The sequence below is a fragment of the Macrotis lagotis genome, chromosome X (genome assembly GCF_037893015.1).
Source record: "Macrotis lagotis isolate mMagLag1 chromosome X, bilby.v1.9.chrom.fasta, whole genome shotgun sequence".
NCBI classification, from domain to species: Eukaryota; Metazoa; Chordata; class Mammalia; order Peramelemorphia; family Peramelidae; genus Macrotis; species Macrotis lagotis.
In genome coordinates this window covers 333,298,642-333,326,474 of record NC_133666.1, presented here as the reverse complement: position 1 = coordinate 333,326,474, position 27,833 = coordinate 333,298,642, and the positions used below count along the sequence as shown (strand labels likewise).

The 27,833-nt window shown below is 33.1% G+C and overlaps 1 long non-coding RNA gene and 1 pseudogene across 1 annotated transcript; both read right to left on the bottom strand.

The window, feature by feature from the left end:
- Nucleotides 1-2,695: 2,695 nt before the first annotated feature.
- LOC141498456 (uncharacterized) lies at nucleotides 2,696-17,460 on the bottom strand. The gene is made up of 3 exons (XR_012471649.1): nucleotides 17,272-17,460; nucleotides 12,774-12,875; nucleotides 2,696-2,772 (listed from the first exon to the last, which is right to left on the bottom strand). It is a non-coding gene; the product is annotated as an uncharacterized LOC141498456 (long non-coding RNA).
- A 28-nt stretch (nucleotides 17,461-17,488) lies between these two features.
- Nucleotides 17,489-20,700, bottom strand: LOC141499088 (V-type proton ATPase subunit E 1 pseudogene; annotated as a pseudogene).
- Between the last annotated feature and the right edge of the window lie 7,133 nt (nucleotides 20,701-27,833).

Genomic DNA, 27,833 nt, shown 5'->3' with positions numbered 1-27,833 from the left:
GTTTATCAATTCAAATACTAAATGTATGATTGGGTTGATATGCCACACTCTCTTAACATCACAGATTGGGAAGACACTATGTGATCTATTCCCTTTCTCCCCTCAGATCCAACAGTATCCATTGTCCAAAGGGGACATTGGCATAATTATAAATATATATTTATCAAATGTTGCTCATAGTTTCTGTAACTGAGAAGCATACCTAATTAGGGGATAGGAAATCAGAGGAAAACAAGTATGAATTGTCGTGGGCTTCACAAAAGGTATACATATGAAATTACAAAGTGAATTTTCATATTAGAGATAGCTAGTTTCTGGATGAAAAACTAATTTTTCAATTTTTTTAAAGTGTTATCTTTGTTTATCGTAACATCTTTGCCACGCAACAGAGATGCAGTTTTGGTGAAATAATACCATTAAGTTTTCTTACTAAGCTAAAGATATTCTCTAAGAAAAGGATTTGTGAGTAAATAAAACCAAAAATTTTCTAATGTTGACTAATATTTTTCATTTAATTTCTGAAAATGGAGTTGATTTTTGTAGCAAAATAATTGAGGACAATTGTAGAGGAGGATGATAATGATATTTATAGTAATAATTAACATTCATGAAGATCTTTAAGATTTGAAAAGTACTTTACAAAATTTATCTTCTTTGTCTCTCAAGCAATACAATATACTTAATAAGTTTTAAATGTAATTGAAATGGAGCTGATTTTAATAACAAATACCTACTACTTCATTTTTAATTCTCTAATTATTTTATGTAGATTTCAATCTTTTCTAATAAACTCACTAAAAAGATAGTTATTATGTGTATTAAAGCTTCAATATGGATGAAATAGTGATAAGAGCCCTACTTTTGAGGCCTGTGACTCTACCACATGCTAGCTGTATGACCTTTTTTATTTAATCTTTCTGAATCACCACTGCCTCATATAGAATGAGGCAGGTAGACCAGATAATATTTAAGGTTCATATAATTCTAGATACCATACAATAATGTCCATAAATTACCACAAAATGCCAACTATTATTATGGCATTTATATAACTAATAAGAGGAAAAAGTAGCAAAAAATTGCAGCAGATAATACTTGGCTTTTCAAAACTGATCATAGAGACTAGATGGCCCCTGAAGACACTTCCTATTATAAATCTATGACCCTATATCTAGGAAGATGGAAAAACTAATGTAAGTATATAGATGACAATTGGTTAAGTAGATTCCTTTTTTTTATTTATTTAAGGCAATGGGGTAAAGTGACTTGCCCAGGGTCACACAGCTAGGCAATTATTATGTGTCTGAGTTCAAATTTGAACTCAGGTACTCCTGACTCCAGGGCTGGTGCTCTGTCCCCAGTTATGTAGATTCTGAACTGCATGAAGAAAAGAATTTAAACAGCTGACATCAATGTAGTGGGTTGTCTCTACTGAAGACTTCTAGAAATTTTTCTCTGACCCCATGTTTCTTAACATTTTTATCAATGCCTTAAATAAAGATATAAAATACAAGTTTACCAAATTTTCAGATGACAGAAAAACTGGATGATGTAATGTACAAGCTCATTTGACAAAGTCAAGATTCAAAATACTTTTGACAAACTAGAATGCAAAAGAAAAATCTAAGGAGATTAAGTTTCATATTTCAAAATAAATATAAAATCCTACACTTGAGCTAAAACAATGTCACAAATATAATTGCAGCATGCCTGGGAAAAATTTGTAGATTTTTAATGGATTTCAAACTAAATGAATCAATAATATGGAAAGGCAACGAAGAAATCTAAAGCAAAGTTAGACTAGTAATATTCTTTGAACAGGTCACATTTGTTGTTTGTGCATGGTGCTGGTAACTAATTGAGATAGTAGATTGAGCACTGGAACTGGAGTCAAGAAGATTTGAATTCAAATTCATCCTCAAACACTTACTATCAATGTGACTCTGGGCAAGTCTCTGCTTTGTTTGCCTCAGTTTTACCAGATGTAAAATGAGGATAATAATAGCATCTAACTGGGTTGTTGTGAGGCTCAAATAAGATAATATCCATAAAGTAATCAGGGAAGTGCCTGAAACATCATAGTTACAATGCTTGTTCCATTCCCATCTTCCCTTCCCTCCTGTTAGCAAACTTTAGAAATGATATTAATCAGTTTGAGAGTAATTAGAGATAAGCAACTGGAAATATTAAAAAAATTAAAACCTTGAGTGAAAGTCAATGAAAGAAACTAAAAATATTTAGCCTGGAAAAGAACAGAGTCTTAACATTTTTGCTGTTGTTGTTTGAGCTTTGGCCACCCTTTGAAAGTCTGGTAAATTCTGTGGATACACCAGGAAAAATGTTTTAAAGTGCATAAAATAAAATATATAATATTACAAAATAAGGGAATTATATTAAAACACATTTATCTGTCTATCTACGTATCTATCTATCTATCTATCTATATGTATTTTTTTAAAAATACACTATTCCTAAATTTAGCCCTACATTTAGAAGGAAGAACTGTCACATGGAAATGAAATTAGAACTTTTTAAAACTTTGATCCAGAGGGGAAAAACTGGGAAAAATGTGAAAACATTGAAAAGAGACAGAGAGACTTTATGAGATTGGAAAAATTTTCTTATACTTTGAGTCATTCAGAAGTTCAATAGGTTTCTTCAGAAGAAAGTGGATTTCTTTATTAAAGGTCTTTGAGCAGAGGCTGAGAATGATGCAGAATACAATCTTGCCAGATGTACTGATATATTTGACTTCTTAGCTCCCCTTTAATTCTAAGATTTAAAATTTTATTTAAATTAGAGATATTTAATTCAAAATTAAATAAAAAATACAATAAATAAAAGAAATTTGAACTATTAATAATGCTCCTTGACTTTCAGGCTATAAAAATTAAAAGATTAAAATAGACAAAATTATAAAACTTTAAAAGTATGACCCACACGGACTGTACTTTAATTCTTGACTTTGCCATCATACTTTAGGTGCCTTATCCCTCTGTTCCTATGACCTACTTCACTCAATAGTGAGTCCCTTCTAGAACTTCATTTATGAATAAAGTCCTAGATCAATTATCTTTTATTCTCCACTCCCACCATATTCCCCTTTTTGATAAATATATATATATATTTATAAATATATAAATGTTATATAAAATTATATATATATATATATATGTATGTACAAATATCATTTTATATATAATCCACCCCATCAGGATGTGTGATCCTTAAAATCAGGGACTATCATTCATCTTTCTTGTATTTTTATGGTTTAGACTCCAAACAGTACAATGTCAGCAAACAATAACTAATATCTAAAGAGGAACCTAAGACATTATGGAAAGACTAAATTATAGTATCCTTTGTTTAAAAGAGAAAGGATCTACATATTGATTCAAGAGAAATTTCCACAAAAATTATCCGCAACTAATATGGGTTTCAGTGCTTCAATGAGGTTTAACTTCAGTTATCTAATAATTTCATTTATATAGTATGTCATTCACCAATGATGCTATACAAATGAGATTTTGCATGACTACACATGTATAACCTATAACAAATTGCTTGTCTTCTAAAGGGGGGGAGAAGAAGGAAATGAGAGAATTTGGAATTCAAAGTTTAAAATTGAATAATAAAAATTGGTTTTAGATGTAATTGGGTGAAATAAATTAATAAATAAATTTTCAAAAAAGAAGGGGAAACTACAAAATTGATAATATTTTTCTTAAATGAATAAAGAATCAAAATAAGTAAAGTTTCTAATGAAAACATAAATTCAAGTACAATAAAACCATTCAAAAAGATGTAACATTTGCTGTGCATTTTTAATCACTGACCAGAGAAAAACAAGATTTATTGGTTTTAGGGATTCTCCAATCAATGAATAAAAATTCCATATTCTTAAGAACACTATCTTTGATAAAGATTAGGAAAATGTTCCCTTAGTACAGGGGAGATCAATGCCAAAGAAAAATAGACTGAATAACTTTTATAAAACAAATTATTATTTATACTATCCTAAATTTTGAAACCATTACCTGGAATTATGGAAATGATTCTTGATATATATGTGTATACACACACACACACACACACACACACACACATACACACAAATATATATGTAAAAGCACTGACTTTACTGACATATAACCTTCATTAATGACTTCCTAATACCCTTTATGATGCTAAAAGAAAATGAGTCACCAGCTTTCTCAGTATCCCTGTGGTTCTTTTTGAAGAAATTCATGAAATGAAATGGATTATCTTCTAGCACATCCTATTCCTATGAGTCCTTGATAATCGAGAGAATCAATTAATTGAAATGTTCCTATTTTCACTGGGGCATGTGCCAATTAATAAGACCTTGTTATGATAACACTTGTAAGTAATTATAGTCAAGTGATGTTAAGAATAGCTCCTTTCTAAAGGATATCTCCATATAATAGCCATGTTAGACCCTGAAAGTTTTTTTTTCTTTGCTCTGGTGTAGAGCTGATGAAAGTCATGATGAATAGCACATGTGTCTATATGTATGTCTCAAATAGAACAAAATAATTTTCCTTTTTTTTGAAAATAACCCTCTGTGAATTTTGACAGTAGAATTATGCCTATTTTGCCTGACAAAAGAGTTAGATTACATTCTCCTTTGAGAGTTCATTGATTCATTCATTCATTAATCCACTCAATAACCACTTATTAAGTACCTCCTATATGGAAATAAATGTTTCCAAGTAACCTTGTAGATGACTTTTTAGAATTTGAAGGTTACTTCTTATGTTAAGCAGAAAATTGATGGGAAGGGAGAAGGAAGGAAACTTAGGCCATTTAAGTTCACTTAGTCTGACAAGTCACTATTAACTATTAGATATTTTATTTCCTTCTGGGGAATCATCCTTCTGTGAAAGTGAAATTACTATCCTCAACCATTATAACATATTAAATTATGATGATTTTAACCTATTAATTAAAAGCTTATACATATACAAACACATAGGAAATATACACAATTGCTAAATGTTGAAATAGGATAACATAATGCACATTGAATAAGAATGAATGTAAATTAATTTTTGGGTTAAAATTAAAAAACAACTTGTTTGGGGAGGTAAGCATTTCTACACAACAAATCATATGAAAAAGATCCAGGGTTTTTAGTGGACTGCTAGTTCACCATGAATCACACCAGTGTGATACACTGGCTACATTATGAAAGTCACGGTGTGTAGGACTAGGGAGATGTGACCTGATCAGAATACATCTGGAGTCTTATTCAGTTCTATATATCAATTATATAGAGGCAACGGACAATGCCCAGAAGAGGTAAGTCAGGACAATGAAGGACCTTATAATCATTACTGTTGAAGTTAAATTGAATTAATTGGGCATATTTAGCCTGTAAAAGGGAGTTTCTTAGCAACTCATTAGCTTTCATTAAGTATTTGAGGATTTATTATATGGCCAAGATCATGAACTTTGTCTTCTTGATCATAAATCTTCAACTAAGAAAATGATTAGAAGTTAGAAAAAGGTATTATTAGGCTTAATAGATCAAAAAACTTCTGAATAATTATTTTTGTTCAGTCATTTCATTTGTGTCTGACTCTTTGTGAACCCATTTGTAGCTTTCTTGGTAATGATATTAAAGTGGTTTGCCATTTTCTTCTATCAGAAATTTTAAAGCTAAGGAAACTGAGGCAAATTGACTTAAATAACTTTCCCAGTGTCACAATAGCTAGTATATGAGGTTGGATTTGAACTCAGGTCTTCCTGACTCCAGGACTGACCAGAGATACATTACAGTTGAATAGATAACAGGATGTAGGAATAGAAAGATAGATAGATACTGGATCAAAGATACTGAATGACTATTTTCTAAGCAAGTTATAATTCATTCTTCAGTTAAGAATTAAACTAGAATAATCTGAGGTCTCCTTCAACTCCATAATTCTGTTACTATTTGTTTTATATCCATAATATAGCTAAATATGAACATTTTGCTTTCCTGTTCAGAAATGCCCATTGCTTTGGTTAAATTTAATCAGTGATGATTCTTTCTCTATTTCTTTTATCAATACATCTTCATCCACTTTCCTCATAACATGCATATGCCCTTACTTGTGAATAAATTTATTGAGGAAGAGTGGCTGTGATATATATGCTTAGGCTCCCTGAGAGCAGGATCATATTTGACAAAATTATTTGAAGCTAATAACTCAAACATCCATTTGGATAGTTATAACATTATTTTCAGACTATATATATGGTCAAATATTTAACAAAAAGAATTTACCCTTTTAAAACTGAAAAAGAATGCTCCAAAAAGAAATTACTCTTTCTTTAGGTGAAGGAACTAATGAAAATTGAGAAGAGAGCAAAGGTAGAGCTGATTTATTCTATTTTTTCTATCTTCTCTTCAAAATAGAATGATCGACATGCTAGATACAACAGAAGAAAATAACAGGTAATTAATATCCATAATAGGTAAGAAGATAATTAAAAATACCTACCTGTCTTTGATAAAATCAAGTAATAAGACATAAATGAATGACATCCTTGAAAACTGAAAGAACAAGCATATCTGATTAATTGTTTTCCATTATATATTGAAAAGATTATTTTAAACAGGTCATTGGTTATAAGATCAAAGAAGGCTAAATGTCTACATTTTCAAAAATGAAAGAGAACAGGCTAAACACTATAAACCAGTTAGCTTGATTTAAATTCCAGGAAAAAATTTAGGACAGATCATTAAGATGGTTGTTGAATATCCAGAAAAGGAAATAGGCAATGATTTCAACAAGCTATAAGAGGTTCACTTTTTTTTTTGTTTCACAAGATTATCAAATTACAGATGAGGAGAAAATAATGGATATAGTCTACCTGACTTTGTAAAGTTTTTGATAAAGTATCACTTTCATTGTGACAAAGATGTATAGATAATGGATCATTTGATTGAATGGTTATATTTATTGGATTCGATATAAAAGTATGGTAGGTGACTAGACTAAAAGAATAGTTCTTAATGACCCAATGTCAACATGGTAGTTAGTCTATTACAGAGTATCTCAAGGGTCTGTGCATGGCCCTGTGTTGTCTTAGAAAAAGGCATAGAAGATATACTCCTCAAATTAGAAGATGTCATAAAGCTGAAAGAGACAGCATAAGGGCTGACAAAGTTAGGGTCTGATAGGATTTTGAGGGCTTACAAAATGATGTTAACTCTAGTAAATAGCAACTTATCTGAAAAATAATCAGGAAATTTTAGTGTATTGGCAATTCAAGATGTGTCAACAGCATAATGCTGTCATTAAAAAGAAACAAAAAACTTGATGCAATCTTGGGTAATGCTTTGTTCCATGTGAAGTGTTATGTTCAGCTCCAGGCACCACATAGATAGATAAGTCAGAAATTGTCCAGAGGAGGTTAACCAGTAGGGTAAAATAATATTGACCCATGTCCTATTGGGATCATTTGAAGGAACTGAGCATGTTTAGCCAGAAGAAGAGCAGATAGACAAAAGAACTGTTTACATGCATTCACAGAGATTTCATTGGAAGAGAGAGTGTGGACTTTTTCAACTTGCCCCCATAGATGAGAAGAAAGAACGCTGTAAAGAAGTTGAAAAGAGGCAATTTTAGGCTCAATGTCAGGGAAAATATCCCACACTTTGAGCTATACAGTTGCTAAAACAATGACATGCTTTGCTTACAAATATAGCAAATCCACCCTCCTTGGAAATCTTTAAGCAGAGATTGCATGACTATGTTAGTACGATTCTTTTGAATATTGGTTGAGTCAGTTTGCCACTGAAATCTATTCAATTTTAAAATTCTGTGAATGGATATGAATTGAATGAAAATACTGATATTTTGTACTGGTCACTATTGGGATGAATGTCATGGCTTGTAACACTTGGTAATTCTTTTTAAGAGAGACTTTCTAATGAAAATACCCTAGTCAGTAGTAGAATGAGTGACCTTTTACATTGTGGAGCTAATATAAATAAAGTATAACTCAGCACCCATGACACCCAGAAAAGGCAATATGATATCCAACATAGAGGGATGCCCCAGTAAAAATGATGTACTAAATAGAGATGGCATGGCTAGTAGAGAGGACAGGCCCACAGATAGCAGACATGTGATGCCCAGAACAAAAATAGCATTATATCTCAAGAAAACACTGGTAGTTATGTAGCAGTAGAAGTATGGGGAGCCCTGGTTATGTGTGTTTCCTAACCAGTATTCTTCCTATGTTTGTATTCTCCATGCATGGACTTCTATCATTCATCTGGCATGTGCTCCTTTACAAACATTCTCTGACCATGTGTGTTCCTTGGAGTCAGAAAAAGTCACTTTATTTGATGTGCTATTTAATACTCTTTAAAAATGTGTTTTCTTTAGTAAATGTAAATATTTTGGTTGGTTATTATGTGCTATAGTTTTGAGTGGCTCAAACTTGGGTTGTCTTTTCTGAGAAATGCAGATGTGTTTCATGGAGTGCTTTAAATGTTATCTACAGATATGGAAAAAAAAGACAAAGAAACTAAGTGTTTTGGTCATTAACACATATTTAAGTGACCAAGCTTGGCCTTAAATCAAGACTTCTGGAATCTAAGACAGTGATTTTATCATTTTCTACAGTTATATCTAATATATTTAGTTCTCAAACTCTATCTCTATCTCCATTTCTGTGCTTGTGCACGCACACACACACACACACACACACACACACACACACACACACACACAATCTTTCTATATGGTAGCCATAGGCCTCAACACACAAATATATTTACCCTGATCAAATCTGTTTTGAAGAAATAAAATAGCTCTGTATAAATACATAACTACACACACACACACACACACAAACACAAAGATAAACATATTCTTTGCACAAGCTATGTTCCTATGTCTATGAGGCCAATAACCCATTTAACTTAAAATTAATTGCTATCCATAAATGTAAGAGATTTTTATTGTGTTAGTCCTGCCAAATGACAAAATATCAGAATAAATTTTTTCAGATTCTACTTGAAGTAATCAAAATGGAGTACATTTGTTATAATCGAAAATGCCTCATTAATAACACAATGACCAATAACTAACATTTCAAAAGCTATTTGAAAGCAACATGCATTGGCCTCCCAAAATCCCTCAGTGATTACAATTGATTACCACATCAGTAAATCAATGCACATTGAACAATGAAATATTTTGATTATATGTTCAACTATCAACTTGAGTTTCCTGTTGGTGAGTACCAGTCAGGAATCATATCCGTCCTCTGTTTTTGAAGAAGATCATGACATCAGGAAGGTGATTCCATGACAGGCATGTGAATTGGATTTGTGTGGGGGGTGTTATATTAAGTCACCAGCCTCACTTTCTCCTCCAGAGTCATCTGGGTCCAGTGGTCAGATATGAATCAGGATAACTGGAGATGTCCCTGGGTGCCAGGCAATTAGGGTTAAGTGATTTGCCAAGTCACACATATAGTAAGGAAACAAAATTGTTCATATCCAAACAGAACTTTATGATTTGCAAAGCATATCACATACATCATCCCAATTGAGTCTCACAACACATTTGTGAGATGGGCATTGTTATTGCAATTTTACAAATGAGAAAACTGAGATTGAAAGAGGTTAAATGACTTGCACAAGTGTATGTAAGCTAGTATGGGCAATGGATGGGACTCAAGTAAAGGTCTTTCTTAACTTTAAAAATAGCATGCTAAGGAGGCAGCTAGGTAGTACAATGGATAGAGTAGTGCCACTGGAATCAAGAGGATCTGAGTTCAAATCCAGCCTCAAGACACTTAATAATTGCCTAGCTGTGTGATCTTGGAACAGTCACCTAACCCCATTGCCTTAAATAAATAATTCCTTAAAAAATAGCATGCTACCCATTGTTATTCTTTTGGTGGTGGACAGGCTGAATTTGTTAGGGAAAATAGTAGGAAAAGGGAGAAGAGATAATAGACTCAAGCAATAATTTAGGAATAAGATGATAAAGATTTTTTCATGGATACAAGTATGATAACAAGGATAGAAAGGAAAATTAAAAGATATTTCTCAAAGAGCTTGTGAAAGTGAGCTTTGATGATTAAGTTGAATTTTGGAGGAAAGTTAAAGGAAGAGGAAAAAAGCAAAGCTTTTCATAAAATTTCAAAATTTGGAATCTGGGTGACTAGATTTTGGCACTGTTACATAAAAAGAAGGTCTGTAGGAAGCTTGGTTTGGGTATAGGGTATGATGTTTTTCTTCTGATAAGATGAATGCAATGTTCTGGCATAACAGGTAGAAATGCCAATAAGGGAGTCAAAAGCAGAACTCATAATTCTAACTAGCAGGTAAGTTTGGTGATAAATTTTAAGATGATTTTTCAAGGAAATGGCATTTTAAGTTGCGGAAGTATATCTCTAATGGAAATAATGTAAAGAGGAAAGATCAGAGAACTGAGGAAAGAGTACTAGATATAGGGAACAGGAAAAAAAATCAATACCAGTGAATGAGATCGTCAGAAAAAGTCAGAGGACCAAGAAAGTCTAGCAATGTGGAAAGGAAAGAATGAAAAGATTTTCAAAGACAGGCTTTCCAATCACTCAAACAGGACTGCTGTAAATTCCTTAAGCATTCCCTGAATTTTCCCACATCCTTAATTCTTTTTCTATGGATTTTCTTTCTTGATTATGCTCTAGCCATCATCTCCCCCTTTCTCCAAATATTTCTTTCATCTAGTTTCTCTTATTGAATTTATATAATTAATAGCAAACAGTATGTATATATTTCATTTGAATTCCCTGCTTAATTGCAAAAGTTACACAAAAAAAGAACTGAGCCTTATGCTTCCCCATTCTTCATAATACTAAGCACAATATCTTATGCACAGGAAACAACAAATAAGTGGTGAACAAGGTCATTTTTTGTATATCAAGAGTCATTACAGATAAATTAAGATGGGAAACCTGGAAGGTCCTAGTGACTGGGGTTATCATGTTGGTAGAGAATGACGAGATTTGGTGTTAAGGAGGCAATAATAGTAGCTATGGATTACACATTACATAAATATGATAGCAAAAAGAATAAAGAAAATAGGACAGTAGCTAGAGATGTGACAGGAAGGACTAGTAAAAATTGTCTGCTTTTCCTCAAGACAGGGAAGACCTATGCAAAAGAAAATAAATTATTGGAAAGGATATTACATAGAGAAACTACTGAAAGAAAATGCTTAGAAAATAATTAAATGAAATAAGAACCTGCAAGAGATGAAAAGGAATGGGGTCAAAGGCTCAGCTAGAGATCCTAGATTAAGTTACATAAACTACAGAAAATTCTGCAAAACTAAATGACTTATTTACTATCCATTGTATTCATGCTTGTATAAACACAGTCTACAAAAGAAGATATATACACAATTAAAAACAATACAAAGGAGAATGCAAAGCACATTGAGATGTACAAGGCTCTGTAGTCTCTCCCAAAGAAAGGAAACAAATAAGTATTAAAGAACAATTGAAAGTAAAGAGGATACTATGCCTACATGCTCCAGTCAGATCATCTATTTGCTCCTTCAAAAAAAGGTGAGAAGTGGATAGGTAGAATTGGTGGTGGGGGTGCAGGAAGTAGGAGATTATTCTATGTAAAAGAAACAAGAATAAATTTACATTTCTGGGAAAGTTCTTTGGTAGAACAACTTTGAATCTAAGTAATCTTCATAGCATTTTTTTGCATACCCTAGTGACACAAGCAAAAGTTAGGAATTTTAATTCTTATTGCATTATTAGTTCATTTGCCCCAATAATAATCCATTTCCATGGATCAGGTTCTAGATAGTTATATGATTTGAATTGACCACTTAAAAACTTTTTATCTGACTAAATAGAGAATTTAGACCCAGACATAGTACACTCTTTACCAAATTCCTTTGCAAATGCTACAGTTCCTGTCTCTTCAATAACCACAGGCACTGTAGACCTGAAGGGGGAAAAAATTCTCTTACAATGTCTTTAGCCCTGTAGAATAGTTCAACTTCATAAATGGATATGGGTTTTGTCGATGAAAATTGCATTAAAGGAGACATATTGTACTCCTGACTTGCAGTTGCAACCTCTGATAATGTATTTTCTCGCCATATAAGAAGAATGCAAGCAACTTAAAAGCATGAATTTGTATTTTTATCCCCAGTGATTACGACAGTGTTTTGTGGAAACTAAATGCTTCTCCAGTCCATTTACTCATTCATTCATTCATTCATTCATTCTCTAACTTTCCTTTGGTACTGTTTGCTTCCTTGGATTTTTCATGTCCTTCTCTCAAAAAATTATATAGGGATTTTATGATGCCCTAAGGTCAAGAATCACTATGACATGCTTACTTATTATACTAGAACCAGAACAATACCTCAAACATCCGTGTTTGTCAATAATAATAATATTTTTTTAAAGAATAACACTCCTCATTCTCCTAATAACTTGTTAATTAGTGTAATCTTTTCAACTGTACTAAATAGTGTCAAGTATTTGTTTATAGAATTCATTGTCATTTAAGGTACAGTCTTCAAAGGACATTAGTGTAATCAAATTTTTAAAATCCCCTTCTATTCTATCTTCCCAATGATGCAACTATATATTTCCCAGTATTTCTGAGTGCTTACAAATTTCTTTTCCAAAGAAAGATAAGATTCATTCTGTAAGTAGTCTACTTTCAAAAATTTAACAATCATTTTATTGCCATATATATTTATAATGTTTGTATTCATAAATACCTGGAAGAGGCTGTTTAAATTCTTATTGGGATTTTGTTAAACTTCCTGTAATGAGTCAGTACTTTTGGAGGATTTTATTGTTCTGTGCTCTCATTCTGTGAACTAAGGAATAAAATAAATAGAATTAGAATTACATCTATTGCCAAGTATCAAGGAACAGCAGCCAAAACCTTAAGGTCTATTTACATCTACAAGTCCAAATGATACTGTGCCAGACACCACTATTCCAAAGAGAGGAGATAGTTGCAAGTTTATGGCCTTCTCTGAAATTGACCATTGGCAACATTCCATGTTAAAGAACATGGATTTAGATTATTTATTTTTAGCAGAATCTTTCTAAGGAATGGCATGAAAGTTTCAGAATATCCCCAGAGACTGTCATTTGCTACAACCACATGTTTTATATGTGTGTGCATATGTGACACATAGCACAGGTGTTGACATATACACAAATGCATATGTTCACATGCATTGTGTGTATGCATATGCATATGCATTTACATACATACTAGCAAGGTGAGACAGGTATATTTATATTTGCCAGTATCCTAGTAAGAGTTTAAATAACAGATAGGTAGATATATGTATACATATATCTAGATAACTATATCACTCACATAGAATATGCTGTTACAAAGGCAGTATATTATACAAAGTATATAGTATACAAGCAGTATATTATAGAAAGTAGAATCAGAAATATACATATACATATATATATATATATATATATATATATATATATATATATATATATATGCATAGTTTCTTTTTATCCTTCATTCTTGAAGAAGATCATGACATCAGGAGCGAGTGCTACGTCACTAGTTGTACTTTCTCCTACAAAGTAATTTGGGTCCAGTGGTCAGTTATAAGTCAGGATGACTTGACATGGTCTGGATATGAGACAATGAGAGTTAAGTAACTTGTCCAAGGTCACATAGCTAGTGCTTATCAAGTGTCTGAGGCTGGATTTGAACTCAAATCCTCCTTACTTCAGGGCTGGTACTCTATAAATGCACCACCTAAATGCCCATATATATGTCAATGGCTTCAGAAAAAGACAGGGAAAGACAGAGGTAGTCCTGAAGTACTTATGATAACTAATAGATGCTACATGACTGTACCTGAATAGCACAAGGTAAAGTAAATATTTATGATTATCTCATTAATTATAGTTACAATAATGTTATAGATATTCAAAATGATGAATTTAGGCTCAAATTCTACCATGAGGATCTTGATTTGATATTGTATCTAAGACTTCTCACATGTTTTGGATAAGGTGAATTACTGAGTTTGTCAGATTTTCCAATATTTAGGCTACTCTTTAAAAAACAAAATTACACTGAAAAAAAAGAGCAGCTAGGTGGTGCAATGGTTAGAGCATTGGCCAGGAGTCAGAAAGACCTATGTTCAAATTTGAGCTCAGATATTTAGTAGCTAATATGACCCTGGATAAGTTACTTAACACTATTTACCTCAGTATCCTCATATGTAAAATGAGCTGAAGAAGAGAATGGAAAACCATCAGCATCTTTGCCAAGAAAACCCCAAATAGGCTCATGAAGAATTAGTCACAACTGAACATCAATTAGCTATGCTCTTAACACATTTGCTGTACTTTGAACTCTTCATATATATATATATATATATATATATACATACATATATGTATGTATATATATACATATATATTTAAACTAGTTCTTATAACATCTATGTATTTTGACTAAGTGAAGGAAGCATTTACCATGTGCCAAGAATTAAATATCTAAGCAGGAAAAGTTTTTGTATCCAAGAAGTGTCCTTGTTCTTAAGAAGCACATATTTAATTTTGAGATAACAGTAGGAAGGTCCACCTGCAGAGATGGAATGCTTAGAAAATATGCAGGTCTTTACCTAGACAGCAGGAACCTGCCGGGGACTAGTGGAACTATTGAGATAATGCATCATTACTAAAAAGGAAAGTGTATCTAAAGGTAAAATCAAGATCCAAAGGGTGGATCAAGGATCCTGACTTTCCTTTAGATGTCTAAGGTCAAAAGACTGGTGTTCAGTCAAGGTGGGGGAAGAGAAAGAGGATATATGCAGGTAAGTTGACTGGGGGAAATGAGAATGTTGTCAAGATAAACAAGAGGACAAAGTGCATATTTAGTTCTAGCTAAAGATAAATAGGACTAATCCCAACTCCAAGTTAGTGATATAAGCCCTGTTTAAACTGGAATGCTTAGGTTTGTCTAATTCTGTAAAAATATCACTAACTCAACCAATTTGATTGATAGCACCCATTTTCCAAGATCTATAACTACTGGTCCTTTAGTTTTGCTTAGTTTATTAGAATCATAAAGTATTATAGGTATAAGAAACCTTAAAAACCATCAAATTCAAACACCTTCCTTTTTTTATTTATCCACCTCTGACCCATTACTCAAAGTCAAACTCTATTTACTTATTTTCTATGATACCGTGATTGATCAATTCAACTCATCATCTTTTTTCTCCTATGAATGCCAGATATTTATTTTCTATGTCACTCATTTGAAATGCAATAATATATTAGTTGTATGATATTTTTATTTACCTGTTTGTTGCCATTTGAAATTTCACAGTTTGACTTTATTTTTCCTAAGAGCCTAACAGAGACTTTTAAGTATATTATACCTTTAAAGTGTGACTACTTATTGAAACGAATAAATAATTAATGGAATTTATTTCTCTGATCTTCATGTTGGTAAAGATGGAGATTGATCCTTGGAGAAAATAGCATAGAGTAGAAGGAGAACACAGGATGCAGGAGACGAAGTGGCAGTCAAGTTTGGTTCTATGTTTTTAAAGATCATAGACTATAAGTAAGAAATTCTGTGAACCCATAAAACCTGAATGCAGATGGTTGGTTGGGAAACACCATGAAATTGAAAGATAAAAACCAAAAAGAAAACATTTTTACCCCTCTGGAATTTACATTCTATTTAATACCAGGTTAAGGACTGCTTCATATATATATGAAAATCACAGGGGAAGCATCTTCTTCTAATGCATGTCATAATCTTTGTTGCAAGGTAACATTTTAGGGAGTTTCTTAGAATATTGAAAGATTAAGTTATTTACCTAGTGTAACCTAGCAAGATTTGAACGTAAGTCTTTCTGATTCTATATCTATTTCTCCTTATACTATACTATGCTTTCTCAGTCTGGAAACTGAAAGAAACTTTGATATTAAAAGTCTTCTATCTGCAGAAGTGTAATTGCCTATGTCATAGCAAGACCTACAATTTGGGTGACTATCCTTAAACTATTTTTTTTTGTTTTCTATCAAGGTGTAGTGCTATTAAAAACATCATCATTAGAATTTTCAAAGAAACAAAGAAAATAGATAAAAATATTTTTCTCCTAGCTTAGTGTCAATGATTGGAAGGGAAAGAAGGCAATAGAAACCATACACAGAAACCCTGCCAATAGAGGGATTTCATGCTTTTGTTAATTAAATGAACAAAGGGGAAAAACAGTGCAGTAGGCTGTATCCTGCATAACAGCTTCTACTAATAAAAAGTAATAGACAATTTCCTGCATTCAATTCTTTTGAATACTATTATACAAGGTAATAGAGTTTTGGAATGGAAGCCCTCGCAGCCTGTCAGAGGGAGCAATCCCCCCACTTTTTTTTTTATTAAATGACTAAGTGCAGCAGTCTGTGTCCTATCTCTCCCTCTCCCATCTATGGGATTGTATTATTTTACATTTTGATTGAAATGATGTCACCAGCAGATAAAAGCCTGGCCCAGGCATTGTAATTGAATCAGTCTGAGTTGTTTATTCTAGTGATCTACAGCAGTGCTTTGCTTGTCCTAACATAGAATACATAAAAGATCCCCTCTTGTTTAACATGCCACTGATTAGATCTATTTAAAAAAAAAGAATCGAATTGGGGGGTCGAGGGACTGAAAGCTGGAGTTATGGGGGGGATGGAAAAAAATTAAATGGAAGAGACACCATCTGCAAAACTTTCCATGTGTGACTGAAAGTTTCAATAAATAAATTTCACATGGTATCAGTACCAGATGCAAACAGTTTTGATTGACAACATTTAAATGATGGTTAATGGGAGCTTGTACATTTTGGAAAGGTTTTTCATGCTCACTTCCTAAATGTCACATTCATGTTTTCATTTACTGAATAATTTCATTTCTAGAATAAATTTTCATTTACCTGGTATAGCAATGAAACCTTGTTCAAATCATCTAGAATCACAAAAAGAGGGGGGGGTTTTATATTTTTTGAGTTCAAATTATTCTTCTCATTATGACCAATTTTTCCTTTCTCACCTAAAAATATTTGATATTGATAAGAATACTAGATCTTACTGCAGTGGGATAACATCAGCAATCATAAGGAATGTGATTACTAAAATGTTATTATGTTCACAAACATTATAAAAAGATATAGTAATTTCACCTTATCTGTGTATTTTTTTTAAAAAAGCATCTCTTATACTTACATATTCCAAAGAAGGGTGGTCTTTTTATTAAACTGGAAAAAGTAGAACTTGCATTTTGGGAGATAAACTATTTCTTCCCTCATGATAAATTTTGTTCTCTGTAAATTAAAGCATTATCAAAAAGTTTGGGTTCAATGGAATCATCTGGAGTATGTATATGTGTGCACATATGTCTGTATGTGAATTATCCTGTTTCATGCTTACTTATTAAATTATTTTAGGCTCTTGAACAGATCTTCTGCTTCCTTATAGTAGGTTTTGCTTTTTTGGTCTAAAATATACCATGGACCAAAAGGGCACAATTTTTCCTAAAGCCAATATCAGATACGACGTTTGTTTAGGCAAGATGGAGTACCACATCATTGTGTATTTAGTGTGTCAAATGTATACATTTATACATTATTTATACATGTATCTACCAATTGTTACTCAGAATTTTACCATCACCTGGGTTCACAAGCTAGGAATCACTCCTACTCACCACCATCCCTTTATCTGATCAGTTTTCAATTCCTATCAACTTTATGTTCATGTCATCCTTCAAATCCATCCCAGCTATTTTATTTAAGGCTCTAATCCTCTTTTGCCTAAACTATTGCAATTGTATTTTAATTGGTCTCTTTGCTTCTAGTTTTTCTCTATTCTAGTTTGTATTCGACACAGGTACCAAACAGACATTACTAAAACATACATTTCCCCATTGGCCTCCCTACTCAAGGTGGCTCCCTATTCCTTTTATGATAAAATATAAGCTTCCCTTGCTTGGCATTTGAAACACTGCATCATCTGTCTCCAGCCTTTCTTCCAAGGATGATTACATATTATTCTCATCATGCATGGTACATTTTAAAGAACCTAGCCTCCTTAGTGTTCCTTGCTTAAGACTATTGCCCCAATTGGATACCATCAGTAGGTTTAGCTTTCTTATAGACTCATTTCCATTGACTCCTCCAGGAGACTTTTCCTATTTTCTCTAGATGGAAGACTTTTCCTACTTCTTCCAGTATTAAAATTATCCTTTATTAATTTGGTATCTCTATTTCCTTACCTCTATATGTGTATTTATACCATCCAGTAATATATGAGATCCTTGATGATAGGGAATGTAAACTTTTTCCTTTGCTCTCAATGGCTAGGACATAGGTATTTAGTAAATTCTTGTTGAATGCAAAACATAAAATTCAACACTTTATAAATATAATTCAATTGCTTTTTTGGTTTGATATGCATATTTTAATTAAAAAGCTATATTCATAGCTTGAGTTTTTGAATCACAGACATAAACTGAGGAAAGTCTCTAAGTCCAAATAGTTAAAAAGGGGTGATACTATCAATGCTGGAGTAGCAGATAGAAATCAAATACAAAGAGACTATAATGTACTGCACATGCATAACTCACTCCAATCTAAGGCAGATCCTAGAAGGAGGATTCTCAGTGAACACCAAGCAACTGATACATATTTTCCTTGCTCCTAACATGTAGAAAAGATCAGATGAACTAGGTTACCTCTTGACAGTTTAAGTTCACAAATCCTCTGTCAAAGTTAACAATTAGGCTGATGGCATTCTACACAAAGACTATTCCAATGAAGATCATAGGACAATATTGAAGCATCCAAAAGGAGGAACATTGTTAGTTGTTTCTGTAATTTTAGATACCTTTATAGCTCATCAATACAGCAAAAGAAGTGAATTCCCACCTCATCAGAGGCTTAGTCCAAAAATTTCCTGTTAGCATTAGGACCAAACAGCCCCTTTGACTCCTGGCATCATCTATTGGGTTATAAGGTTCAGTCTACTTTCTTTTTTAAGGTATTTTTAAAAATTTTATTTAAAGCAATGGGGATTAAGTGACTTGCCCAAGATCACACAGCTAAGAAATTAAGTGATTGAGGCCAGATTTGAACTCAGGTACTCTTGACTCCAGGACTGGTGCTCTATCCACTATACCACCTAGCTGCTCCCCCCCCACACTGTCCAGTCTACTTTCTAAGGTATTAGAAACTTTAATTTTACAATTTCCTAGTACAGAACTCAACATCTCTAACTATTTCTGCTGGTAGGAATGCCTCATAATCAACATCAGCATATTTTTTTTTTGGTTTCAATCTCATACATAAGAATTGCTTTTTGCACTGCAGCCTTAACTTGAGGGAGATCCTCTTTCTTGCAATGAACAATCATTCATGGCTCCAATAATTGGTATAAATTCTGAATAACATACCATTCAATAGCACCTGATACCTGGCTATATCTTTCATTATCTTGGAGAGTCTCTGCTTTGCTTCATTTAATAAAGCTGAGAAAAGGTCTTCTCTGACTTTGAGGAATTTCAATCTTGCCTGATTCAACAAGTTGGACATCTGAATTTTCTTCTGCTGTTCTTTTCATAATATTCCATTACCTTCAATCTCTGTGATTACCTGAGATGACCTGTTTCAATGTTGAACTCTCTTCTGCCTTTGCATCTATTTCTTTGGCCTTCTCATTTTTCTCCTATTCGATGAAAGTCATCTTCTCTTTGATCTGCTTTCAGATGTTGACATCACAGAGAGCCAAGGTGACAGCAGCTCCTCCTACACTGAGCAATCAGCCTCTGAGTACAGCAAAAATGAAACAGCTGGGTAGTCCAAGTGCTCTGGTTTTTCTTCTTGTTTACATATTTCTGCAAAGTAAAGTATATGTCAGGTAAGAATGAAGAGTTTACATCATTCAAGGAAGATGAGAAAGCTTTTCCTTCATTCTCAAAGAAGACCATGACATCAGGGAGATGATGCCATGGCAAGCCCATGAATTAAATTTGAGTGGAGGGCTGTGCTGAAACATCAAGCTCACTTTCTCCTACAGAGCCAATTAAGTGGCAAGTGTCTGAGGTTGGATTTGAACATCCATCTTCCTGACTTCAAAGCTAGTGAGCTATCCACTGTGCCATCTAGCTGCCCTAAGCTAAGGAAGATGTCTAGTCTCAACTCAACACAAAACTGAGAAGGTAAGCTCTATTCTCATTAGGAAATATGACTTAGGAAGTCATGATTCAGCAACACATTGTCAATTACTTTAAAGAAACACCTTTTTATTTCTGTTATAACTCATTCTTCATTCTAGATTTCATTGCAAAGTTTGACACTGTTGACCACCTTCTCTTACTGGATAATCTTTCCTCTCTGGATTTTTGCTATACTGTTTTTTTCCTTTTTCTTCTGCAAATCTAACTGCTCTTTCTCAGACTCCTTTACCAGGTCTTCCTGTTTTAAGTAGGCATCTCTGTATCTATTCTGAATGTATTTCTCTTTTCTCTCTCTATTACTCAATGACTTCAATTTTTAACACTGAATGTCTCCAAAGTCCAGGTCACATCTCTTACCTGAGCTCCAGTCCTTCATTCCTAACCACTTACCTGCCAATTCCATCAAGATGCAGCATAGGCATCTCAAATTTGACACATAGAAAATGTGACTTTTATCTTTCTTTGCCACCTCAGTCCTTCTCCAAATTTTACTATTTATGTTGCTGATCTCACTCTTAGGTGTATATAGAACATACTCCAAATTTATCAGCACATCCTGAGGTAAACATTATTCATTTCACTTACCAGATAATATGATGGCTTACTGAGATTTTAAAAGACAGAAGAGTCATCAATAATGATTAATGATTCCAAAGTTGCAAACAAGCTTTGTGTAAGTGTTATGGTAACATATATGGGCATACTTGGCCTATTTCTTATGTTTGCCTCTAGAGTATCACTATATTCTAGTCACACCATATTGTAATCTTAGAGTTTGTGATGCTTCCTCTCTCTCATCCTCAACATCTCATTAATTGCTCAGTTGATTTTACCTTGATAAAATCCCTACATTCGTACTTTTCTCTCCATTCATGTAGTTACCACTTATTTACCTCTAATATGCACAACTCTGATAGAATTATCAATTTCTTTGCATCTAGCTTCTCCCCTTTTCTATTTCATTATAGATAACTGCAAAAAATGATATTAAAAATATAGTTGTCTCCATGTCACTGTATTATTCCTTCTTAAAAAATCTCAATAGTTTTCTGTTGCCTTTAGTATAAAATATAAACTCTTCTGTTTGGCAAATAAAATCATTCTCAATAGGGCTCTAAGCTTCAGTTCCATATGGATTTCACAATGTTCCACCTCCTCACTACACATTCCAGTCAAACTATTTGTTTATTATTCCCTATATGTTGTAGATTTTCCATTTCTGTGCCTTTGCATAAGTTTTCTCTCATGGTTCTTAGAATTCTTTACTCTTGTTAAAGCTTAGTTCAGTGTATAACTCCTTCAAAAGGCATTTCCTATTAGTTCCAGTTATTAGTATCTCCCTTACTAATCCATCTCTTTGTATTCATTTTCTATAATTATGAACATGTTGTATCTCAGAAGGTGAATGCAAGATTCTTGAGGGCAGAGGCTGGGTTTCTTTGTTTTTTTATTTTGTATTTTCACATAGTATTTAATACGTTTTTGTTTTATTTTTGCAAGGCAATGAGGTTAAGTGACTTGCCTAAGATCACACAGCTAGGTAATTATCAAGTATTTGATACCGGATCTGAACTCAGGTCCTCTTGATTCCAAGGCTGGTGCTCTAGCCACTGCACCACCTAGCTGCCCCATATTTAATCCTGTTAAATTTAATCAAACTTGTAGCATAATTCTTCTTAAGCAATAAATTAGACCATCAAATAATTCTGTGGGAAAAATAAATTCCCTAATTTTTTGTGGGACCACCCCTTGTGGTTTTATTTAATGCCTTCCATGAGAGCTACCCCTCAAAACTGGTTCCCCTATATATCCTTAACCTCTCAATCTGTTCTCCTCAGGCAGGGCTTCATGCGCCGAATCTTTTCTGACTTGCTCTGCCTAAAATAAAACTATTTGGTTCTTTGTTTCATGTCACCTAAGGTTCAATTTTCTCCTGAATGGATAGAACATAATGTGATAACTCATTCATGCTACTTTGTACTAATGGATTTTATTACCATTGAAAAATGCATTTAAAGGACATATTTAGAGAGAGGACAAAGTCTTTCTCAAAGACCTTATTTAATGGTCAAAATTTCTACTACTCTGGTCAATATTGTCACAACAAAAAAATTCTTAAAATAAAAAAGTTAATAATATCTTTACTGTTCAAATATAGAAAAAAAGCTTTGCAATAACAACAACAAAAAAAGGGATAGGAATGAAGTAGAAATAGTGAGAAACTAACTCCTCCATGTTCTCAGAATTCATGAAAGGAGAAGAAAACTAGACATAGATTTCTTGACACACATTACAAACTTGAAGAAAAGTTTTTGAAAAGTTTAGAGAAATTCTGAGGTCCTGTCAGATAAAAGCAATATCTTTGTCTAATAGTTTTACTTGACTTGGTTGATTTTAAGAATATTGAAAAAACAGTATTCTTATATTTCTATAAAGCATTTAAAGAAGTCATTCATATTGCTTTTTTATACAAGAATAAGAAATATATGCTATATGAAAGTACAGTTAGGTTGTTAGTGGGACTGAGTACATGACTGAATCCAAAGAGACTTGACAAAGACATGGAGGAGAAATATTTAGAGAAGAAATCCTAAAGGTCTATACTTGGCCTTGCACTTTTAAAGATTCCTATTCATGACTAAATTATATATATACATGTATATGCATATATATATATATAGTGTATAATCTATATTATATACATAAATACATATATACAAATTCCATTCTTAACAAATTTAAAATCGATATAATTTTGAGATAGCTAATATATTATATGGTAGCCAGTACGTAAAACTATCTCAAGACATTAGAATGTTCTTTAAAGAGATTAAATTTAATAAGGATACATGTAAAAGGGTCACTTTTGGGTTCAAAAAAGTCGGCTTCCCAAATAAATGATGGGAGAAATGGTGTTATATAGTATAAGAGATTAAAGATAATAGATAGCAAGGGTAAGGGACTGTGACCCTGATATGTCATCAGTGTATGTTATGGCAACCAATGACTAATTTGATCCTAGATGGAATTTAAAAAAGCATAGTGGTCAGACTGAGGAAGGAAGCAAGACATATTATATTGTGTCCTAGTCAAATTTCATCAACAATACTGTGTTCTGCTCTTTGCAATGAATATCAAGAAGCTGAGGGAAATGAAAATCATGAAGAAATTTGGGTGACATGCCTTACTAAAATCAGTGGAATGAACTCAGAATGTTAAACTTGGTTAACAAATTACTTTAGGAGGATGTGAAAGCTGGCTATAAGATTTTGAAGGCTTATCATATGGGAAAAGGGGTTCGTTTAGTCTCCTTGTCACCAGATAGGAGAAAACTAGAAAGAAATCAAAGTTATAGGTGAAAGATTTGGGCTTAATATAAGGGGAAAAATCTACCAATTAGACCTGTCAAATTAAAGTAGAATGAGTAACATTAGAAGCTAATATCTACTGGTCCTTCAGTATCTAAGAGTATCATACCAACCAATCAAATGATTAGAGGTGTGAGTTGGAAAATTATTTTTATTATATGGAAAGTACCTCACTTTATTTTATGAAAATCATCCCATTCCAAATCCTGATTTATAGGAAACAGGACTATTGGAGATGGTCTGGCTGTTGCAGGAATATTTGACCTAAAAAGATTTCTATTTCTCCCTTTTGAGTGTAACTTCATCAATGCTAGGCAAGCACAAGTCTACTGGTTGATGAAAGAATGGAACAATCAGATTTATTCTAACCCATCTCTCAGTAGGTTAATCACCACTTTGGTCATTCCTCTCAAACTTTCCATCATTGAGCTGTGAGTTATTCATCATTGTGATATAATTAGCAATAACTTTAACACAAGGTCAATGTCAGCTTGCCATTTCTCTGTCAGCTTTAAAGCTCCATTTCACTGGACATCATTTGAATTGTAATAATTTTCAAAGTGGGACTTCTCTCACAATGTGAACCCATTTCTTGCTGGTTCTGCCCTTCTCAAAGAAAGGAGAAAACTCCTCAGACTTCCTACTAGCTTCTCGCTCTCCAGGACCAGTTGCATTACTGCACTGGACACCTTGTCACACTGATTTCCCCAACTGCAGATTCACTTTCAGTCCCCTGAGGGTGACAGAAGCTATCTTCCATCCCTTCAGTATGATGCCCACCCATCTCTTAGGACTGACTGACCCAAATTTAAATGCTGTTCACATGGAACCCTTCTCCACTTTCATCTTCAAAGTTCTCATTTGAAAGTAATGGTTTCTACATCATTAGAAGTCAAAAATACAGGCAGGATGATGACAAAGGTGCCAAGGATTGTAGATTTAAAGTTGGGAAGAAATCTTATAGATTATCTTAACCAACTCCTTCAATATGTAACTCAAGAAACAGGCCTACGGAGGTGAAGTGACCTAAGCAATAATACTCAGAGAGAACTCAAAATATTTAATAGGGATATTAATAGAAGTATATAATAAGATTTAAAACTCATATTCTCTGGCTCTAGATTACAGTGCTCTTTATATTTTAACACTCTTATATCTTTTTTAAATAGGGAATACCTGTGTAGGCAAAGTTTTATCTTGATGGGTCTCTGACTTCTCTTCCAGTTTTATGATACTGTAATTCTTTGGTGTAGACAGGCATTTTGGTACCCTTGAATACAGCTATCCAAGGGACTCAAGAAAGGAAGACATCAATCTGCATTCTGAATTTTTTTATACTTATTTTATTTAAATCCCAAGTGAAATTCCCATTTAAGGAGTCATGAAAAAACATATTAAGCATTCACTTTCCTTGCCAAGTAGTTCCCCAGCCCTGTATGTACCACTACAGGAAACCAAAGAAAGACAGCAAAATTTATCATGGTGCTGGCAATACACAAATTGACCTCTACAAACAAATAGTATAGGGGTCACTGGGAAGCAGGCATGTTATTTACAAAATATGGAGCAAGCTTAGTAGCTGGGTAATAAGGAATTTTTCAAAAAGAAATGAACTAGTCATAAGACAAAGGTCACAAGAAATGTGCTGGTGGCACAACCATTCACATTCCCTCAGAAATCAGAATTTTATCCAAGGTTCTAGGGACTGCCAAGTTCTACACTGTTCTTGCATAAATGTTATATGAGACAGCTTTTGTCAGGAATTGCAAAGTTCTGTTGTTAGCAATAAGGTCTCAAACATTAATTCCTATTTATTCTCCCCTTCTTACAAGAGCAAATGTAAGAAGTAGAATGGTACACATAGAGTATCATGTATAAGACAAATCAAGAAGGCCAGTGTGACTGTATTATGCAATATGTGGAGATGGAGGATAGGGTGTAAGGTATAACTTTGGAAAGGTGAGAAAAGGGCAGGTTGTAAAAAACCTTTAAAGCCAACCAGAAGATGTTACTTTTGATCCTCAAGTGAAAGGAGAACAACCAAAATTTACTGAATGATAGGAAATGACATGATCTTCCCTTTAGGAAGATTAATTTAACTGCTGAGTAGAGGATTACTGAATTGGACAAAGACATGAAGTAGACAAATAATCAGGCTATTGAAATAGTCTAGGTATAAGATGATGAGGACCTGAATCAAGTTTTTGATGATGAAAGGAGAAAATAAGATTCACAGACAAAAGATGTTTTGAAAAATACATCAAAATGACCTAGTGACTAATGGGATATGGGCGTAGGGGAGATAGTGAGGAATGGTAAATGACATACCAAAATGCATGGCTGGGCAACCAGAAGGATGGAGATGAGTCAATACTGAAAGAGAGGAGAAAGACTATATATAGAAAATGAAGGAATACCCAAGACAGAGCTTGTGGAGGTACTCCCAACATAAGTGATAAAGTAATAGGAGGTGGGAGAAGAACCAAGAGAAAGTGATATAAAAATCAAAAGAGAAAACAGTATCATGGAGATGAGGATGATTGTAAAGGCTGCAGAGAGGTCAGAAAGGGTGAGAACTGAGAAAAAAGCCACTATTTTGGTAGTAAATAGATCATTTATAATTTTTGAGAGAGCAATTTCAATGGGATGGTGGGGTTGGGAGCCAGACTGCAAAGAACTAAGAAGAGAATGGGAGCACTAAATGTAGATGGCCTTCTTAAAGAATTTAATTTAAAAATAAAATTTCTATTCTTTTATACATTTAAAATATTTTTGGCATCAGTATCTTATTTAAGTAGTTTGAGTTGAAGTTGTCCTCTTTGCCTGTTTTATCTTATGCTATACCTTCTGGTTTAACATGAATTGTAGTTTTTGATCTAATGAATATAAATTACTGGTTCAGAAGTAGTTACTCCATCAGTACAGTAAACAATCATTTTTGATAACATAAACAATTTGGTATTTCATGATATTCTTTGATATTCAATATATATTGTATCTTGACTCTTTTTTAAAATTTTTTTTTATTTAAGGCAATAGGATTAAGTGACTTGCCCAAGGTCACACAGCCAGACAAATATTAATTGTCTGAGGCCACATTTGAACTCAGGTCCTCCTGACACCAGGGCTGGTGCTCACCTAGATGCCCCTTGACTCTTCTTGATAAAAGTTTTTATGATATAGCAGAATAAGGTTTTTGGGTAGTCTACAAGTTATTTACCTATCCCACTTAATTTTTTTCCAATTTTTTTCCAATTTTTTCCAATTTTTCACTGTTTTCTCCTATATTCACATTTGCATTTAAGTCAACAATTTTTAACATATATATGTATATATTGATTTGATTTGGACAATCTATTAGGTGCATTTTAGACTTTATCTATTCATCCTCTACTAACAGTTTTATATGAGTTGCAATTATTATCATAGTGACCTTAGCTATAAGTGCTTATCATGTTCATAAAAATATTGATGACTAAATGTCTATCCATTAACTTTGTTTTTCTTTTGTCAAGTCAATAAAATTATTTTGCTTGTCATTTCAGGGAGAAATCATATATCCATTTTTCTAATACTTCCTTCGAATGTCAGTTTTCCATTTATAAAAGATTGTAGTACTGAGCTATCATCAAAAAGGATGCTATTGAGAAGGGTCATTTCAGAGTAAAATCCATGGACTTAATGCCACCTCCTCAAGGACTGAGGGAATTTCCCAAGAAAAGAATTCTTTCCCAACTTACCTCTTCACTATCTATTAGCAAATAGTATAATATAATCTTCTTCAAGTAATATAAACATTTCCAGTAACCTAAACTTTGATTCAATCACAAAGGGGCCATGGGGTAGAGAAGGATGGAAATAAAATTAAATAAATTAAGAGATCCAATTCTCTGCCCAAATTATACTAATATCCCTACATGGGAACTCAAAGCAACAGTGTTTGTATTTCCGGCTTTTCTTTAATATAACCCCCTTAAAGCAGCATTAGTCTGAGGGGTTATCATTATATTGTTCTTAAGTTTATCATGAACTGATTAGTGTAAGAGGAGGCTTGCTAACTTCATAATTTAAAAAAATGAGAATTATTTTTTAAATGAAATGATTGTGAGAACGTTAAAAATTATTAAAGCTTTCACTTGGTCTTTATGTTTGATATTAACCTATATCTCAAAAAAGTAGATTAATGA